This window comes from Pezoporus occidentalis, unplaced genomic scaffold (assembly GCF_034315485.1).
Source record: "Pezoporus occidentalis ecotype Australia unplaced genomic scaffold, CSIRO_AGI_Poc_V1 ctg25, whole genome shotgun sequence".
In the NCBI taxonomy this organism is placed as follows: domain Eukaryota; kingdom Metazoa; phylum Chordata; class Aves; order Psittaciformes; family Psittacidae; genus Pezoporus; species Pezoporus occidentalis.
The window spans coordinates 1,728,858-1,748,083 of record NW_026914394.1 but is presented as its reverse complement, the minus strand read 5'-3'; the positions used below and the strand labels follow the sequence as shown (position 1 = coordinate 1,748,083).

General features: G+C 43.0%; 1 long non-coding RNA gene across 5 annotated transcripts in view; it reads right to left on the bottom strand.

Moving 5' to 3' along the window:
- LOC134165872 (uncharacterized) overlaps positions 1-19,226 on the bottom strand; it is a 233,459-nt gene that overhangs the window by 179,577 nt on the left and 34,656 nt on the right. For 3 of the 5 annotated variants that reach the window (XR_009965666.1, XR_009965670.1, XR_009965671.1), the window contains one exon: positions 5,507-6,473. The exons of the other annotated variants lie outside the window; for them this stretch is intronic. This is a non-coding gene — a long non-coding RNA (uncharacterized LOC134165872). Of the gene's footprint in view, positions 1-5,506; positions 6,474-19,226 lie in introns of those variants that run through there. 5 annotated transcript variants of the gene reach the window in all.

Sequence of the window (19,226 nt, the reverse complement as noted above, 5' to 3'; positions counted from 1 at the left end):
TCTGGCACAGTGACATATCCCTGATGTAACACAGTGCTAATTAACTTCATGGTCAGGCAAATGCTGAGCATCCCTGTTGAACCAGGGCCTACACACGGCATCGAGATATCATAAGCCTGGAGAAGTAGGCTAGAAACATCTAACAACAAGAGGATTTCCCATGATAAATCTGGTACTTCCTGCTTCTGGCTGTGCTGGGTTTACCACACAAATCGTCTTTCTCACAGTCTTTCAGCACTGCTCATTCCATTCTCAGCTGGGCTCCAGACGCACAGAGGTGCAGGGAAAGGAAAATAATGAGACAAAGTTGGGATAGGCAAACCTCGTAGTGCTGGAGGCTTTTCAAGGCTCTCAGATTCTTTGGTGGGTTTGAAAACCAGGATAAGATTGTGAACCACTTTGCCCCCCCCCCCCCCCGGTAATTTAAACTGCATGCTCTCCCTCATGTACAACCAAGGGCGGCTCAGTTGTTAAAGGCACAAACAATCCCTTTCTTTCTTTTTTCTGGGAGACTCAGCTATGGCTGGGAGAGTGAAGAAACCTGGACCACCTACCATAAACTGGGTAGTCAGAGCATATTGCACATAGTCCATAGTCTGTGTTTAATTCCCATGCCAATGCTCCCACTCTGGTGCCCATCTGCCATCATAGCATCCCCATTGTCACTCCATGCAAACTTTCCTTGTTTTCAAAAAGAGAGATAATCCAAGAATTGTAACACTCACACCCAAATCTGGAAGTGATCTGGAGTTTCCCCAAAGCCTGGCATCTCATTTCTGGTCTATTGTACACAATGACCAGAGAGAAGCACCCAAATTAGACCCTTGATGCAAGTTTAAGCCTCACATAGTGCCTCCAGTGGTTTTGGCACTATTTCCTGGTTCAAATTCATCTAGTGCTTATGCTGTTCCCTGCTCCAAAAGATTTCTCTTCATCTTTTCATATAGCTTCATCCATAGGAGTTTCATCCCTTAAACCTGCACCAAATTCACCTTTAATGATTCCTTTTCTTCCTTTTCTTAATTCATCCAATGTTTTTCAAGAGCAGTAATAGTCCTTCAATAGCGTTCAATTCTCTTCATTGAGCGCTGCCTCTCTGCTTTGCCCACGGCTCAGCCCTTTGAGCTTTTTAAACACAATCCTCTGCTCTCTAAAACCTGACTTGTTGGTATCTTTGTACAGCACCAAGATGTCACGTTCTGTACATGTGCTTGTACTCACATGTACAGAAGACTGCCACTCTAAGCTCAGTGATGGGAGGTCTTAAACAGCTATTTTGTTCCCTGCCTTTGGCACTGTATTAAGAACTTGGTTTTCATCTGCTGTGCGCTATCACCTTGAGGTCACTTTCAGACATATTATATTTCCAGGTCCCCTCCCATCTCTAATTGCATGAGTTAAGATTGCTTTCAATTTTAATTTCCTTCCTTTTGATGGTTTCATCCCATTCTTAACATGACTTGAACATGAGTTGCTTTTTTGTTTTTTAAGCTTCCTCTGGACATCTTTGCTGACTGGTTACTGATTTATTTAACCCACATTCACAATATACAGCTAAGAAAATGAGACTAAATGGTTGAGCATTCATTAGAAACAGATCAAGAAGAGACTACATCAACATCCCCCTCACTGCTGCTTATACCCTCACATCTGGCCACTTAAGTGCTTCTATAAACCAAATACTGCATAAAAGGTTGAAGCAAGCTGTAGGGTTGCAGCAGGCAATCACTGTCTCTGCTCCACCAACAGCTTATCTCAGAGGATTCTGAACACAGCCATGGTAGCAACATCTTCGTTGCCCTTCTGCTGGTCCAAGTATCTCCTTGCATTTCCAACACCACTCTCCCTATTTGCAGCCCTTCATGTGACCTCTATCTGTTGCTTCTCAGACCTGCAGTCTCAGACTCATCAGTTGTCCTGATATCTTCATTGCCTGCAGCCTCTTCTCTGAAGAGTATGAGAAAGCCTAACAGAAGGTTGGATATCCCATCACAACTACCCATTGAAACATGCAGTGTCCACATCTCTGACCCCATGGACTGAGGTGAAACAACTGCTTTGTCCAACACCATTTGACTACATAGCAGGTGGAAATAAAGGATTAACTCCTGCTCTTAATTTACACATTTTGCTGTCCCATATTATGGCTATAAATTCTTAAACCACATAGACAGGCATCAAGTTAAACTGGGTGCTTACTTCCTCTTCCACTTGATGTCTTCTATTAGAAAGACCGAATCACTAATACTCTTTTGATAGGCATTAACACATTTCATCACTATATTTTGGATTTTCCATGAGTGTAGCCCAGATCAGATTTGAACAACTTTATTTCCAGAGGCTTTTTGTTTACCTGTACTTCAAATTTTACTCAAAGAAGCAGGGCATTGAACTACAAGGATATTTGTGGGGTTTTTTCAGTTTCAGCTTTAACTTATACAGGTCTAGATCAAGTCAAAGAGCTTAAAACAATCTGCCTCAGCTTCCCTGCACACAAGTTTCTTGAAATACAGCCAAAAAAGTTAAAGTTTCTCATCTAATGAGCCTTGATTCTTCTGCTATTTTCCCCTGTTCATGTCCACCAAATTCCAGCATTTTTAGTTCTTTTCCAAGTGGCTTCATGCTCTAATTGGCTGTGCTGCTGAATATTTTCCTCTCTACATCACTGTTAACAGGTCTACGCAGCGGCCATGCATATCTGTTCATGGAGTTCTTCACCATGGCTGTGTCAGTTCAAAAAGGGCATGATGGGCTTAGGGGTGAGCTTGCCACCTGACTGTGACTACAGCTCCTTGAAAATACAGTCCCTGAGCCTCACATAGGTCAACAAGTGCAAACCCATGAACAACTGGGAGCTCTTGATGACAGCTAGGAGTCTCTCTGCAGACCCAGAAAGTCAGGCAGTTAAACCAAGGCCATAAAATAAAGTCAAAAGCTGGCCTTAAAATAATAAAAAATAAAATAAAAATGAATTATATCAACTAATATTATAATAGGGAGGGTTTATTGAAACAGTGACCTAAATTAGTCAGAAACAGCAACTTTATTTGGTTTATTGCATTATCATCAGTCATAAAAGCAGTTCTCCTTTCCACTTGCCCTACTCTGGATCTGTGTTTGCCCAACTGCTGCCTCTGCATTGGGCATGAGCAATCAGAACACAACCAACAGGAAGAAGGTCCTTACACCCGAGGCTGTCCAGGGACAGCTTTCAGTGCAGCCTGAGCAGGAAGGGAAACCGGCCACAGGCAGAAAAGCTTTTGCTAAAAGTCATTCAATGGGCCTGGGCAAAGGAGGAATAACAAGAAAAAGGGTAGCCCAGACCCTTCTCTAGTTCAAAATCTTAGGGCTTCAACAAGCTTCAAGAAAACAGATTTGCAACCCTTCTAGAGGCTGAGCATAGCAGCACTTGCATGTAGGAAGTCTTGGGAAGATCTATAGGCTGATTCAAGGACATGATTTCAGGATCAAGCTCAAGAGCAATGTGGTCCAGGCAAATTTATGGAGAGTTTGCTCCATCCAACCCCCAGAAAAGAAGAAACAGAGAAACTTCTACTCTCCTACTGATTAACCACAGTGCAAACTTCATAAACGTGCTCCTGACCTCCACCACAATGAGCAGACTTGAGTCATTCCAATAAAACAGGAAATGACACTTTGCCACAACATTACTAAGTCCACATCCCATAAAACCTTTCAAGGAAGGGGGGGAGGGAGAAGAGAAAAAAAAACAAGAGTAAAGCCAGGCAATTATCTGCTATTAACCAAGTGCTCAGTGGTACCACATTGCTCCTAAAAATAATGACAGAGCAACAAAGCTTATTTGCATCTCCCATGTCCTTTGTGGGTTCCTCATTATTCTAATGAGCTGCTGGAAAATGCACTTCAGTTCCATCCCCATCAGTTATTTCACTGATCACTCCACTTTCATTTCCACCTGGCACCACAAGATGTTTCATAATTAACACTTTGATCCTTTCTTTTTCTTTCCTCTTATTTTTTAGGGGTTTGTCTCTTTCTTTTCCACCCAGGGACAAATACAGACACCCACTTTGGGAGGAGCAGAGAAAACTTGTGGATGAGGTTGCTCCCACATTCTGCACCAGACTTCGGAGCGACCAGCCTGGGCATGGCTGTCAGAGCCACATACCATACCGCCTTTTCTTGTGTGATGCCGTTTCCCTGCGGTTGGTACCAAAAAGAAACCAGAAACAGTTTAAGAATAGATCAGCTTAATGTCTGCCACGTGGGCTCAGGAGCAAAATAGGGAAGGGATGGAGGAGGGCAGCAACACAGCCATCGCACGAGCAAACACGCTGTGGCTTGGTGGGTTTTTTCTGTCACAGTGAGTCACACCATTGACTGCAAGTCAGTGTGCCTTTCCTCATGTGGAGGAAATAAAAGTCATATTTATCTCAACAAGCTTTATTCCACCCTTCAGAACCATTATTCAGCTTCAAACAAGCTGAGATGGGGCTGGCAAAGAGCAGGGCTGCCAACCTCTGTTTCATCCACTCCCTTTGACTTCCTCCTCCTGCCGCACCTCTCGGTGCTTTCAGATCTTTGCTCTGGGGCATCCTTTTTTGGCTGAAAAACTGGGCTGTGGTGGGGTGCCTGAAGTTAAATACTGCTGCATATTTAGAGGGCTGCAATAATTGTAACTGCCAGGGGGAATGGAGCTGCACAGCATCGGGCAAGAAGAGGACCAGCCACCGCAGTGCAACAGATGTACAAAGAAACACAACTCACCCTCCACTAGCTAAAACCAATGTTGGGGTCTTACACATTCAAAGGCCCAAATATTGGTCCTTCCTGAAATTTGGGTGATTAAGTGCACTTCCCCCCCTCCCCCCCCATCAAACAGTATTTTCTCATGACTGAATTGCCTCCTCTTTCGCAGAATTTTACTTTCTGTTTGGTTTTTATTTCAAAATACCTTTTGAAATGATACCAGAATAGCTACAGAGAGATTCTGCACCCTCCAAACCTCAAGTTTCATGTTGCTTTGCTTTTAGCAAAATACAGAAAGCAGTTTTTAAAGTATTTAAAGAAAATAATTTTAGCTCCTCTAAGGAAGTGTTCAAAAATTTTGCTATTTCAGTTCTTTGTCAGGAAGAGATTTCTACCTAACTTTAATATTAGAGCTCATCATAAAAGTGTTGAAAAAGACACTTGTGTCAAAGCTGAATCTTTCTCTGGAGGCTTAGTGATTTACATGAAAATTTTACCAAAAGGGGGAAAAATTGAGAGTATGCATTTCTGTACTGTCCTTATGTTTTGGGGATTTACAGTTACAATGTTATTTTAAAAGAATATTGGATATTATACAAACCCAAACATAAGCATCAAATAAAATGCTTCAAACTCTCTAAAACAAAAGCTTTCACAGTTTTGAAAATGAAGTTTCATTGGAAAATCCACAGTTTTGATCTTTGGGTCCAATTTGCAGTTTTGAAATGTTGATTCCTTACCATTTCATTAAGAAAGATGTTGATTCTTCCAACACTTAAGTTTGAGCATAACTTTACTACAGCTGTATTTCAATGAGGGTATTTACAAGGGTAAACTCATGCACACATACTAGTGTTGACAGGATCAGGGCTTCTGGTAACTTGCTGACACTCAGTACAACCTATAACGCTGTACAATGATAGCTTTATGTACACCAGACTTTGACCTTATTCATCAAAATACCCTTCTGACTTTGCACCAAGGGCTTTTATGTCCTCTGAAAACAATAAAAATACCTTTTTATGACATTACAACTTTAATTTCAAAGTGTGAGGAGTGAATGGTGGTGTTCTCCTTATTAAGGCAGAGCAAGCTTGTATGCCATGGCTCAAATTATTTTTACTTGGGCTTTACATAACCTTGGTACAACAACAAGCACATTGGGGTCCAAAGTGCAAACCCAGGGCACACACAATCTAAAACCCCACCTTCCAAAATGGACGATGACTTTGACCTCTGCAGCCATAACCCATGAGGTGTGATTCTTACACTAGGATGACTTCTCTGCACAGCGGTAAGAGGAACTTTTCCACCAGTCCTCAGATCCTGGAGTCATGGGAACACAGACATTTCCCACCTCTTTAAAAACATGATTCTCTAGAACTCATTGATGTGAATAAACCTTTGAAATGTGTCTAGCAGTGAAAAGGCAAATGATACCAAATCTCCTTTGGGGTAAAGGGGTGATACAGAAGGCATCGGTGTATGAGTCTGGCTCCAAGCTATGTCAAAGTAATTGAAAACGGGAAGTGCTGAAAATCAAACTCAAAAGATATAGATAATACAGAAAAATGTTGCAAAGCACTTCTTTGAACAGTGGAAGTAGGTTAGCCCTTAACTAGGTCCTCAGCTGGTGTGACTGGCTTAGCTCCACCAAATTCAGCCATGGTATATTGGTGTGAATACATCCCTGGATGAAGGCTACCTGCTGTCTCCAGGCAGTCTTGCAGGGCATTCAACTGCTGTGGAAAAAAGGAGAAGGAGATTCAAGGCTCCTGGGACCTCAAATATGAAAATGAAATCAGAGATGCAACCCCCAAAAGGGCACCTTTTGCCATGTGAGGATGACCTTTAGATCAGTGTAAGCAAAATAAAAAGAACAAAAGAAAGGACAAGGGTAAAATATGGAAGAAACCAGTCAAGATGGAAAGGACAGATGGTGGCAAATTCAGAGGGAGAGAGGAGACTGAAACCAAAAAAAACCCAGGAGGGTGAAAAAAACAAGGCAGATTAGGAAATAGGAATCAGAGGTAGAGGAGAGAGAAGGGGAGGGATGGGCAGTGATAAAGGGAACAGGGTTAAAATGAGCAAACAGAGAAGGCATAAAGAGAAGGGTTCGGGTTAAAGGAGCAATTGCCCTCTGGCAAACATACTGCAATGTAAATGGAAACACGTATGTCAACAAGGAGCGTCCTGAGATGGGCCGGAAAGGAAATAGCTTATGTGATGTGAGCTTCTGCTGGGAATCACCACAGCCTTCTCCCCCCACTCCCCTGCCACCCTGGATCACTCCTTTCTGCAGATGCTGATGTACTGACAAACAGAAAGGCACTGTCAGAGGGGTTCCCTGAACCCAGCCATTACAGATGACATTTTCAAAGGTAGCTTCACACAGCCTTGAGCTCAAAAAGAGCTTCAGAAAAAGCTGATAAGCACACACAAAGGTGTCTAGAGCTCTTAAAACTGAGTTCAGCACCTGAGCTTGAGTCCTCCAGGAGCTCTGGTCAGTGTTCAAGACCAGAATCCTTTATTTCACTGCCTGAATTGCATCAGTCAGGACTCAAGTCACTCAGAAGCATCTTTTCCTGGAAGTTAAACTCGCATAAACCATTTTTCCAATTCCAGCCACCCTTTTACAAAATCCAAACATCCAGTTGCACCTTCAGACATTTTCCAAACATTTCTGTGCTTCTGGTCTTCCTTCCTTAGGAGAAAGCTTATGGAAGATGGCAGCAAGACTATAATCATGGCCATCTTCCGCAGAGAAGAGGAAAATCCCATAAGAAAGGAAAAGAATCCAGCAGAGCACTAGCTGCAGAGACATCACTGTTGCCCAAGCCTTCATACAGTTGCATGGGGTTTTCTGCACTGTTTGGACTTCTCTGGTTAGGAAGCCATATATTCAGGAAAGCCTAGTCCATAAATGTTGCCTATTACACCAAAATCTCCAAATACATTGTGCGTGCACAACAGGGCTATGCTTGCTCATGGCATTGGACCTTAACTGCCCAGGGTTTCCAAGGGGCTCAACATACCCAGGATGCTTCTCTTGGGGTAAGGAAACTCTTTTTTCCTATGGTAAGGATTCAACCTCTGGCTAATGGGATTTGTGCATACTGATTTCTGCGGCCAGTGACACAGAGGGGAGCAAAATGACCTAGTATTTATGCTCAGATGCTTTTTTCATGCCCAGCAGATAACACAAGTTTAGGGCACAGCTCAACTGAAAACATGCCTCTGTCACTGGTCACCTTTGTGACACCTCACTGCAATACAGCTACCTCTGCTTCTGCCTGACAACAGTCCATGTCAACAGGAACACTCATTTCAGTGTTATTACAGCCATAAGCAGGGTGTTACACCACATTAAAGACTCAGTAGAGCTGCAGAGATAATGTATTGGTATAGTCAACGTCTTAGACTACTACAGAATTAATCTGTGCACCATCAAGATACTGACAGCAGATCTATTAGCTGTTAAGCATGTTACTGGGGAGAAGCTGACACGTGGTAACTCCACAGCACTAAGCTAACAAGGACATGTTCAATACACGGCACATCACAAGTTGGAGGAGACTGTTCCCAAGAGCCATTCATCTTATTTCACTTTTGCTGTCTTGCCTTCCCTTTGAAGTGTTAAGAAACACTTTTCAGATATCCCCATCACTTTGTCAAGCACAGACCACTACACATGTGACCGGGATCATTAATGCCTCTATACAAAGACCATTTGTCTATTTAAAAAACACCCCAAACCTTTAAATATGCAGAATCCAATTCTTTGCATGAAGTCATGCTTGAAGATGGCACAGAGATGAAGGGGTTCCTGCAGCTATAAACTCAGAAGACGGATGAAAGTTCAATCACTGACACTGAATCTTTTTGACATTTAAACATTTCCACTCCAGAACACATGACAATCCTTCAAACAACCATGTTGTTTTGTTTTTACAAGGATACCAGTTAGCCTGCGTTGTTTAGATTGGTAATACTTGCAATGTATAAACTTTCTTAGCACATGGCAAGTGAAAACAAATAACCACCATCAGATATGCATTTTCTATGTCAAAAGGGCAAAGGAAAATTAAGTGGCGTTTCTGCAATAAACTGCCTCTAGACTTCCTTCCCAGAATCTGGAGAACCATTCAAAGGTAGAAGCAGAAATGTACATACTGACCCAAAAAGAATTTTCCAGTGTGTACTTTCTCCAAGTGTTGCTGCAGCTATGATGGTCCAAAAATAGAGGAACAAGGTTTCTAGACAATAATCTTTTCCTGGATCAGCTGAAAAAGCTAAAGAAAACAAGCTTTGGGCACACAGAGTTTTCTAAATGCTGTTCACATGAAGGGCATCTTTCCCTGCACAGCCTTCATGCCAGCTCTTGTACCTCTCCAATCACTGAGGTTTTCCAATAGTTTTCTTATGTTTTCCTCTGTGATGCCAACTACCCAAGCACTCCTGAGGGTGGTCCAGATGGTTCAGGAGACCTGGGTCCAGTTCCCTTTTGTCACAAGCTGCTTGAAACACCTTAGGAAAGCTGCAGGGCATTTCTGAGCACCCATTTCTCCATCACCTATAAGGTAGGCTAAATGCCCATCTAGGTAAGGGGAACAAGGAGGCAGCAGTACAAGATGCAGAGACGTGCAGAAAAGCAGATAAACCAACCTGCAGTGATACAAGGTGCACAGGTGGAGATGGGACTCGTCTCACATATACTGAGAGCTCTGAAATGGTGTGCCTGGACTACTCTGGTCTTTCAGACCACAGCATGAGTTGTCTCAGCTACCTGCAGTATTGTCCTGCTTAAGATGCAGATGCCTCACCAGGCTGCTGAGGGAGCCAGAGGAGAGGAACAGAAGAGATGCCTGGAGGAGGAATAAGTCACAATCCCTATGTTTTTATGTGATTCTTATCTCACCCCTGAAGTTTCATCATGCTGCTCTGGATCTGACTGACTTAAATTCATTGCTGCATTTAAACAATAAATATGCATGAATGCATCTCCTTCCTGCACCACTATACAAACAAAGAAACAATTCCCTTTTAAACCAGGCAGAAACATTTAATTCTTCAGGAAAAGACCAGCATTATTGGATTTTAAAGCAATAGATGTATCAATACTCTATGAAAGGGGAGCTAGAGAGCTGGGCAGCCACTGAATGACCAAAAGGAGCCTAGTAGTCACAAGTAATCTATACAGGTTATTCTTAAATAACCCATCTTCTGAGCACAAGAGATCAGTCTCATTTTTGAAGATGTAAATGTGTTGTGCTACACAGCTGCTCCAAAGACAGATGCACAGAGCTGTTTGTTCAGCGCTCTTAATCCAAATAAGCAGTTGCATACTCTTACCTACAACATAAGTCTCTCATCTTAAAGTGTGGCCAAGAAAAATATTTTCCTAGCTAGCTTGTTATGAAAATGTTTGAATAAAAGAAGCAACATCAATAACTTATGTAAAAACTTCAACCTCTAATCAGCTGAGCTTTAATAAGGTTTGAGATAACAGCGCATGTATTTTGCCAGGAGTATAAAATAATCATAAAATATTATAATTGATGTGCTGTTCTGGTTTATTACATCTCACAAACTAGATAGTCGGTTGCATAGAAGAAAACATTTTGGACCTTGTGTTAACATATTGTAATAATTAACAGCCATTATTTGCATTTGGGGTATTTTGGTGAAGGGTTTTGTTTGTTGGGGGGTGTGTTGGTTTGGGGGGATTTTATTGTTTAAACAGCCTGTACGAGTTTGGCCAATGACTTCAATCGCTTTGAAATCAAATGAAGCTATTTATGACACAAACATTTGGCCCATAGTGTTCTGAAAGAAATGAAGATGGCAGAGCTTAATTCCTGCTCAAATTAAACCTTCAAAATAGAGAGGAAGAGAGTGGAGGGAGGAAGCCCCAGACTGCAAATAAACCCTTGACAATAAGTTACACCAAGTTGTTTCCTTTTTGGAAGGTAGTGAGCTGCAAATAATCGCTAATAAAAGGTTCACTGTGTTTGGTGAATGCAAATCTTTATTTAGTGGCTGCAGTGCAAGTCTTTTTCTTGCTCTCTTGACAGTTTAAGTACACGCCAACAATATTTGCTTAAAGTCTTTGGCTCCATTAATCTCAAACCCTGTTACACAGATTGCCAAAGCTGATGACAAACCCCAGTTAGCATGGATCATCTACTTGCCCATGACAGTATTTTTCCCATGACATTAAAAGGATGGTATTTCTCCCAAAGAAGGCACAAGTCTACTGATTCTCAAGGTTTGAAAGGGTAAGTCTGTGGCTTAAGGTGACTGAGAGATAGCTAGACTACATGGAGACAAGGAGGAGGAAGAATACCCTTGCACTCTAATTGGCTTTTTTGTTTGCTAACAGTTGCTTCTAATATGGACAGATCTCCATAAGAAAACACAAAATTAGCACCTGTTAGGACAACTTAACCTTCAGGGAGAAAAGCAAACATCCTTGGGTTGTCAAGATTCTGAAACAAAGGTTACAAAGGAGGCAATTCTTTTTCCTGGCTTGTTTTAACCCCTTCTTGCAACACACCGCTGCTCATTAACAAGCATCCACCCCTAGTTCGCGACCTCTCTGAAACATGGTACATGAAACAGCACCATAAAATGGGGGGTTAAGTAACAACACCATCATACCCTGAGCATCAGATAGGAAAAGTATGTGTAAAGGTATTATCAAGGGAAACTGAGGCACGGTAAGAAAAATAATAGCAAGAGCAGCACGACCTGGAAAGTGACTGTTCTCCTCTCTCCACCACACCGCTAGGCTTCATAAGAAGGTGCAATGATACTGTGCCCTCTCACCCTGATGAGTAACACAAAACTCAGCTGCCTCTAGACAGGAATAACATCCATCAATGACTTCTCATTGTCTTATTCCTTGAGAAAAAACTTCCCAGAGCCAGAAAATTCAAAGCAAACCCAGAAATGAAAAACCAGTTGTGTCCTTTCTCCCGACTCACCAGCAGATGCGTCTGGCCAAAACAACAACTGTCGTTGAGTAACTGTGTCATAGAATCACAGAACATCAACTAGGTTGGAAAAGACCTTTAAGATCAAGTCCAACCATTACCCCTGCAGGACCAAAACCACCACTAAACTGTATCACTGCAGGCCTCATCTGCACAGCTGTTGAACGCTTCCAGGGATGGTGATCCCAGTGTCGCCTTTCCCAGAAGCTTGTTCCCACAGGCAAACTCCAAAAAGCTGAATTTGGAGGGAAATACAAGAAATCTAGTGAAAAAGCTGAGGAAGAAAACAGGTACTTCCAAATGAAAACCACGATATTCAGCCATGGCTCTAGGCAGCGCAAGCAGGGTATGTATTATGTACACCTGGCTAACAATAGCATCACCTCCATCACTCTGCCTGTGGCTTGCTCTTGATAGATAATGACTTGGTTAAGCTAAGGGCTTCAATGAAACTATTAATATGTGAAAGCATAAAGCCTGCACAGAACTCTGCAGGACTGTGACCTCAGAGAGTAAATTGAACTAAAGTGATTGTAAATGAGCTAACATCTTTCACTTAACACTGCCTCCTGTTTCTCTCCAGCAGAGGCACCAACCTTTCTCTCACTGGAATCTTCCACTTCTCCATCAAAACCACAAGCATCTCCCAATTTTTCTACACTTTAACCCCAGAGGGGTTCACACTGTAGCTAGCAGCCTCCAAGAGGACCGTAATAAAAACTGAGTCTTTGTTCTGATTGCAGATTAAAGGGAACAATCCTCAGTACAAATGTAAAATAGCTTTCCCGAGTTTTCCTTCCTCCCCCCCCCCCCCCTTTTTGAATAATTGGTATCTGCATACGAAGGTTCAATGTCACCAAACATGAGGCTTGTGTACAAAAGCACAAGATCCTTGACTAAAGCACAGCATACTTAACTGCTCAAAAGCAATTGTTGTAAAACTTGATGGAATTGTGCCTGGCAATCGTATTTTATTGTCGTTTGTACAGGGAAGCTTCAGCATTTTCTGGGCTTTTTTATTTTTTTACACTTTAGGGAAGTGGTGGATATTTGAAGAAACTTGAGCTCAGGAGTTCATGGCCATAGTTACTGTTTTCTCCAGAATGTATATATTTTATACAAAATACAACCCAGGTGTTCAGAAGAGAAACACTTTCCACTTATTCAGGTAAGAATATAGCCCAAGGTCATATAAAAAGCTTGTCACTGAAGTTTGCACTGACTGTAGTGCAATAAATATAGGTCTAGTTTGACACAGCATTGAGTAAGTTGTGCCCTATACCAGACTAACCCCAAAATCTTTACATGAGAAAAAGAAAGGAAAGAGAAGAGGGAACCTCAAGACCACAAATCCCCTGGGATGCAAGAAAAGCAGAACCTGCTTCTTCTACAGCAAGGATTTAAACTTTCAATCCTCTTCATTCAAGAAAATACCTTTAACCACCTCACTGCCCCTCACACTGCTGCTCCAATTTGGGCACTGAACTTTCTTGCCAGCTGAGTGAATTATACGCTTATTTGCACCCCTTCTTTCCAAGGGTCCTTGCGATAGACACATACAGGGAAGGAGAAACTAAAAACAAGAGACAACTCCTAAATCTTTCAAGTAACAGCACTAGGAGGGCTGCTTCCCTCTGGTAAATGACTTGTGGAAGGAAAGGAAAGCAGGATGCCAGCTGGGCTTGCTGCTCCCACCCTCCATCACCAGCACACACTGGGCACACACATGATGGGCAGGAGCAGAGCAGCAGGTTTCACTGCTGAAATACGCACAATGCTCACCCAAGGGATGCCCTTCAGCCCTTTGCTGGCATGCTACCAGCTGAGAACACATGATCTTGGCCACCTGTGAAAGCAAGGAAGACATTCCTACTCCACCAGTACAGAGGGATGTCAGTGCCTATACAGCATACCACTGTGCCTGCTCAGATAACATGCTTCTCCAGCAGCAACAGCCAGCAAGGAAACACCTCCACAGCCTGGGACACACACCTGCATTGCCCTGCCTGAGGCATAAACAAGGGTGTAGTGGCAGGTGGCTGAATATCCGCAGGCCAATGGGACAAGGAGTCTCAGGCAAGCCTTTGCTTTCCAGATGCAGTCCAGCACATCTAGGGAGGCAGGACCTCTTCTCAAAAGGGCTTTTCCTCCATGTGAAGTGCTTCAGAAGTGACACCCTGGAAAGCATGCTGCACACATCTTCCTGCCTCTCTGCTGAATATGCCATGAAGCACATGGCATGTCACAAATGGCAGTTTTAAATAGTATTTTTTTTAAATGCTGGGATCCTTATCTGAACACCAGCTGTTTATGCTCCTGAAGGTTTAAAACAGCATTTCTAGCACCGGGAGCAACAATGCACTACGTGTTTCTCTGCCTTAGAAGGAAGAACACACACATATATTTCAGTAATAGAGGAGCCAACAAGGAGAGGTGCCATGCTTGACCTCGTGCTCACCAACAGGGAAGGGCTTGTTGGAAATGTGATGCTCCAGGGCAGCCTTGGATGCAGCGATCACGAGATGGTCGAATTTGAGATCCTCAGGACAGTGAGAAGAGCGTGCAGCAAGCTCACTGCCCTGGACTTCAAGAGAGCAGACTTTGGCCTCTTCAGGAACCTGCTTAGTAAGGTTCCATGGGATACAGGCCTAGAGGGCAGGGGGGCCCAAGACTCTTGGTTGATATTCAAGGATCACCTGCTGCAAGCGCAGGAGTGTTGCATCCCAACCAGAAGGAAGTGCAGCAGGAGGGCCAGGAGACCTCCTTGGATGGATAAGGAGCTGCTGAGGAAAATTCAAATGAAAAAAAAGGCTTATAAAATGTGGAAGCAAGGACAGGTGGCATGTGAAGAGTACAGGGATGTTGTCCGGGAAGCTAGGGACCAGGTTAGGAAAGCCAAGGCCCAGTTAGAATTAAACATGGCTAGGGATATTGAGGATAACAGGAAGAGATTCTACAGGTACGTAGCAAATAAAAAGCAGAGAACGTAGGCCCCCTCAGGAAGCTCTGGGAGAACTGGCTACACAGGATTTGGAGAAGGCTGAGGTTCTGAATGACTTCTTTGCCTCGGTCTTCACTGGCAAAGTTCTGACCGCACCACCCAAGTCTTGGAAGGCAGATGCAGGGACTGTGAGAATGAAGACATTGGGCCCACTGTAGGAGAGGATCTGGTTCAAGACCATCTTAAAAACCTGAACGTGCACAAGTCCATGGGACCTGATGAAATTCATCCACAGGTCCTGAAGGAGCTGGCGAATGAAGTTGCTAAGCCACTGGCCATCATATTTGATAGATCATGGCAGTCAGGTGAAGTTCCCGAAGACTGGAAAAAGGGAAATATAACCCCATTTTCAAGAAGGGGAAAATGGATGACCCGGGGAATTACAGAGCAGTCAGTCTCACCTCTGTGCCTGGCAAAATCTTGGAGCAGGGTCTCCTGGAAGGCATGCTAAGGCACATGAAAATCAACAAGGTGCTTGGTGACAGCCAGCATGGCTTCACTAAGGGGAAATCCTGCCTGACCAATTTGGTGGCCTTCTATGATGGGGCTACAGAACTGATGGACAGGGGTAGAGCAGTTGATGTCATCTACCTGGACTTGTGTAAAGCGTTCGACACTGTCCCACACGACATCCTTGTCTCTAAATTTCTCTTCTGAGGAAGTTGGGGCTGTTCAGCCTGGAGAAGAGAAGGCTGCATGGAGACCTCATAGCAGCCTTCCAGTATCTGAAGGGGGCCTATAGGGATGTTGGGGAGGGACTCTTCATTAGGGACTGTAGTGACAGGACAAGGGGTAACGGGTTAAACTTAAACAGGGGAAGTTTAGATTGGATATAAGGAGGAAATTCTTTCCTGTTAGGGTGTTGAGGCACTGGAATGGGTTGCCCAGGGAGGTTGTGAATGCTCCATCCCCAGTGGTGTTCAAGCCCAGGTTGGACAAGGCTTTGGGTGACATGGTTTAATATGAGATGTCCCTGCCCATGGCAAGGGGGTTGGAACTGGATGATCTTAAGGTCCTTTCCAACCCAAACTATTCTATGATTCTATAAAGAAGTTCTTTACTGTGAGGGTGGTGAGGCACTGGAATGGGTTGCCCAAAGAAGTGGTGAATGTTCCATACCTGGCAGTGTTCAAGACTAGTTTGGATGGGGCTTGGTCTAGTGTGAGGCATCCCTGCTCATGGCAAGGGGCTTGGAATTAGATGATCCTAAGATCCTTTGCAACCCAAACCATTCTATGATTCTACAGTTCTACACATAGATGACCAGCTATAGCAGAAAAATTAAAAGACCTAAGTGAAACATGTGACTAGAAAACATCGCTGTCTACCAAGCAATGACTGCAAGCTGGGGCTGCTGCATCTCTGGGTTGTCCCTAGAAATGGCAGCTCAGACCAAATAGCACATTAGAAATTTCAGAATATCCTTCAGCCTGAGGAGATAAGATTTATTTCTTCTCCAGTGCATATGTGCTCATCAATATGATCTATGTGCACACGTTTTGTGCACCATAAATCCTGTATAGCCAGTACCTGCCAGACATACTATGCATATGCATACTTCTCTACAGGATTTTCTGCATGGATGGAAGCCTTAGCAATCACTAAGTCACAGCCACACAGCTGGAAGGGATCTCAAGGCATCCAGTCCCCCCTACAGCAGTCTCTCTATCTTCTCCCTTCTTTACCCCAAGCCCTCCCATGATTAGATTAAAAAAATACCCAAAACACACCACAACAAAGGAACAAAAACCCACACCCACCAAAAACACCACACCAAAGCTTCCTCCAGCTTTACAATGAGGAGATAAAATTTAAATGCAGAGAGACTCATCCTAAATCTCCGGGGGTGTCCATGGGAGCGCCATTCCTTGTGTCTAGTACTATGCTCAGATCGCTCCCATCTTCTTGCACCCCCATGGCCTCTCCCCCAGTGGCAAATAACTCACCAGCTTAGGAGGGCTCCAATTGTAACATATAGAGTGAGTATATGGACACACATTTTTATGTATATGTACACACATACATATAAAAGTCCCCAGTACTCTGGCTGGAAGGAGGAAGAGGGAAATCCCTCCTTTCATCTAGACCTAAATGGGAAGACCTGGTTTGCACTGGAAGTGAGATTTCAGAGACGTAAGGAATGAATGGTCTGCTTTGTCTCCGCAGCTTTGATATATCAGTTCCTTCTGTGACAGACTTGTTAATCTTTCCAATGTTTCTTTTTCAAAAAAGACAAACACAGTGGATAAATGTGAAGGGCCAACCACATCCCCTCCCATAGGAAGTCTCGCCACATGGGCAATTCTTCCAAGTAAAGAAAACAGCCCACTTTATTTACAGGGTAAATCATTTTGACTTATCTTGCAGGGGTTTGCTCATAGCAAACTGACAGTTTCCCCCTGTTGCACAGTAAATGGCTGACGGGGAAAATGTTTTCCTTCCCACCATGTAGAAACAACCAGCCAGAAGGGAGGAGGGGTCAGGGACTTCATTTTTCTAATACTCCATTAATGTTCTCCTAGCTGACAATCACTGCAAAGGCCTGAACTCGCCACTCCAGGCAGCTCGAGCAAGAAACTTGAATCTCTACAGGGATTTTTAGCTAAGTACATTGACTCAAGTTAGAACTTTTGGTCTTAAAGGGTATGGTAACCTTTAAAATGATTTCCAAATAAGTGCCATTACTCTAGAAAAAAGAAAAACAAAAACTACCCAAAGTTTCTCCTTCTTTCTTCTACTTAAATCATTACCCTCAGAAAATGGTTACATCTTTGTTACCTAAAATGACAGGGCCGGAAGAGTAAGAGATTTTAAAGATGGAATATACCCACAGAGATTCATTAATTTCTTTCACATGCATTTTTTAATGACAGCCCACTGATCCCTCTTTTGGGTTTGGGTTTTGTGTTGGGTTTGGGTTTTTTTTGATTGTTTGGGGGTTTCTTTTTTTTGTGGTTTTGTGTTTATTTTGGGTTGGGTTTTTTTGTTTGGTTTGGTTTTAACGTACAGCCTAAATACACAACCAAAACTGGGATATAGAACAAATTTATATTGGCTTGCAGATGAAAGTTTTCAGCTCAGGGATGTAACTAGCCCTGATCTTTCTTCTGTGGAAGTCAGTGAGATCTCAAGATACCACATTCAAACACTCAGCTCAATTCACAAGCTCTGATCCAGATTGCAGCAGTAGCTGCCGTGGTTTTTCAAATCCAGCCAGCCTTCCAACTACATTTTCCTTGTGTCATCGCAAAGCAAAACACAAATGTTAAGACCAAAAACCTGTACGGAGGTTTGGGTTTCCTACCATGCCAGGTGAGCAACAGGATAATGCTGATAGAGTATAAAAGTAGTGCAGATACTGTATTTGCTGAAGGTGTGCTCATCAAAGTGGGAAAGACAGGATGAATTAGGCAGCTCAAAGCAATGCTTAGATAGGTCTGCTTTGGGACTGAAAGAGAAGAGAGCATTCTTACCACCACACTTGCACTGTTTCATCGGTATAAGCCACTCCACACAGACTTTGTTAATGATCAGCTAAACTGGGATAAACCGCAAGTGCAACAGTCAGTCTTGCTGGTTTCAACAGCGATTGCAACAGGCTGCAAGTATGTGCTTAAGTGTTTTCCACAATAGGAAGCTAAATAAACCATCTAAGATGATGGTCATCACACAAACAACATGAAGAAATCCACCAAGACTATTAGATGCCCTACACAAAGAGAGCAAGAGTGGCACTTTGCAACCTTAATACAGCAGGTTAAGTAATGTGCATGTTCCACATCCCCAATAATATCTTGGTTAGGAGAGACATTCATCAAGGCCAGACCTCAGGCAAAAATCTGTGTAATTGCAATGATTTATACCTTTTGACACTCTGGTCTGCTGACACTGGAAAGACAATGTACATCTGAGTTTGCTGCAAATATCCACTAACACGTTTTTCTGTTTTTGAGGGGTTAGAAATATGAAAACATATGTTCTGATTTATAAACTGCAGGTCAAACATGCAGGTGTTAATGGCTTTTTCCCTGAGATTTTCAACTCCAGCCAGACCTGTGTATGAGCGACCAATTAAAAAACAGAAAATAGCTCAGCATAATGGTGTTCCCATCATCTCATAGTAACAAAATAGCACAGCAAAATTAGAAACACAGACCTTTCCACCAGGACTCAACCTCCAGGTAAGAAAACAACTTGGGATCTTGCTCGAATCCAACAAATGCTTCTGCTTTGACCTTAAATGGAGTGATTTACAGTAATAATAAATGTTTTAAAGACCTTTCCAATTTAAATGGCTGACAGTTGAAAGTTTTTGCTAGTACAGTTAGCTGAATGATTAAAAGTAACTATAACCCTGCTGGTACTAATGAAGGCTGCACAAAGGTTCAGATTGCCTAATAGGTACATTTTTCTTTCTTGCTTTTTCCCTTCATTGTTCTAATATTCCCTTTGGGTCCCATCTGCACAGGTAAATTTATGATGTTGAGGATTATCCTGAA